Raw genomic sequence first — 2,147 nt, forward strand, 5'->3', positions numbered from 1 at the left:
TATATATATATATATATATATATATATATATATATATATATATATATATATATCCAGTAAAAATAATTCTTTAGACTTGCGCGATGTTTGAACTCAAGTATTTACTTCGTGAAACTTACTGCCATAATAAAGTGTACTCTGCCTAATCTGTTTTTGTCAAGAATGTTACGTGTTTGTAGGCAAATAGAAATTATTCATTGACAAAAAATACTACTACACATCTATAAATATCTTCTAAATATTAATTTACTTATCCGGCGTCCGGTATTACAAAAAAAAAAAAACAAACAAAAAAAAACATCATTATCGCAAACATTATTTAATGAGAAACGAATTACCTTCCTTTATTATCGCTCTTAAAACCATTTCCTCTCTAAAAATTTTAAAAATAAATGCAAAAATAAAACATGACTGTCTGTTTACAGGTACAAATTAGTTATTTATTTTATAATTTAAAAAAAGTCATGTTTACAGGAGACTGTAAGTTTTTTTTTTATTATAGATTCTTTTTAAAATTAAAAAGAAATGTGCACGTGAATTGACATCTGTTCCTTTATAATTTATATTAAAAATTATTCAGAAAAAAAAAGACAAAACAAACAAAAGCAATACAATGTGTCATGTGTCGAATTTTCAATGAAAAAATTAAATTTTTTTACAATTAATTCTTTTTTAGCTTTGAAAGATTAAAAAAAGAATTTACTAAAAATTATTTTAAATTCGTTATTTATTTTATTTTATTATTTATTTATTTAAAAATTTTCCAACTACCGTGAATTTTTCTCGGGTTATTCTAATATAACAGGAAGCTTCATGCACCCCAAATTCATACTGTAAGTATCTACATAGACCTGTGGCACAATTGATGAAGTGTTAAGTAATAATCATAACTGACAGTCTGCTGGAGGGTCAATCCTTAGTACAGGCACCTCTATCCAATTGAGAATTACTGAAGACCTTTTAACTGAGTATGGTTCAACATAAAGATTTTCGAATTTGAAGAAAGTAGAAGGTTACATCGATCGAAACGTTGTAAAAATAACACAGATGAGAACAATAGCCCAATTAATCTGGATAATATAAATAACAGAAAACCAACCAGCAAAATTCGTAAATTTACATTCGATCAACGAGTGTGCTTAAAACATAATAAGTTTGTGAAAACCGATTACACATTTAAAGATGAGGAGGTTAAAGTTTGGGGAAAATTTACATTTTTTTTTTTTTAGTAAAAAAATACTTAAAAAGTGTTTTAGGCCTATTAGCTTTTGAAACCTGAACATGCAAATAATTACATATTAAAAATCTATCAAGTAAACACATATATTAAAAATAAACCCCTAAATACTCAGATTAAAAAAAAAAAATCATTAAATATTCATATATAGAAAAAAATAATCCCCAGCTTACACATATAATAAGCCCCATACTCATGCATTAAAAACAATCAACTAAATACTCATATATCATAAATATTCCTTTATCGAAATAACAACAACCTAAATAGTCATAAATAGAACAATTCGTTGCTTGTGTCGGTCGGCACTAATCCTATTCGGGTGTAACTGGATTCCTCCGAAGGAGGAAGTTTTATGGGAATATGAAATTCACAAGCGGTCCTCAGTTGCATGTAAATGTTAGAGGAGATGACGACGTTAGGTTTTTGCAACTCTTGCAGGGAGGTGTCGACGTCCTGCTACATACAGCGCCTGGAATTCCTAAATTGGTCATCCATTTTAGTAATAACCAGGCTCAACGTCGCTTAACTTCAGTGATCTGACGGGAACTGGTGTGTCAACGTAATTATGCCGTATAAGTCGTTGCTTACTGATATCTAAAAATCTCGTCAATACTCATGCATAAAAACTCGTCTAATTACTCATATATTAAATCTAAAACGATCATATATTGAAAAAAAAAAAAATCGCAAATACGCGTATATTAAAATAACTCCTTACATACTCATATATTGAAAAAAAAAAACTTGCTAATTAATTAAAGCCCATAAATAATCATATATATTAAAAACAATTTCCCAACTATCCATATATTGATAAACATAACCCGAAACATTCATGTATAAAAATATCCTAAATATTCATATATTTAAAATAACCTTTTAAATACCTACATATCGAAAAACAATC

General features: G+C 27.6%; 1 pseudogene; it reads right to left on the bottom strand.

Moving 5' to 3' along the window:
* Positions 1–1,697: 1,697 nt before the first annotated feature.
* LOC145240436 (5S ribosomal RNA) lies at positions 1,698–1,816 on the bottom strand (annotated as a pseudogene).
* Positions 1,817–2,147: the final 331 nt, after the last annotated feature.

This window comes from Euprymna scolopes, chromosome 19, assembly GCF_053919585.1.
Source record: "Euprymna scolopes isolate OS-2025 chromosome 19, ASM5391958v1, whole genome shotgun sequence".
Lineage (NCBI taxonomy): Eukaryota > Metazoa > Mollusca > Cephalopoda > Sepiida > Sepiolidae > Euprymna > Euprymna scolopes.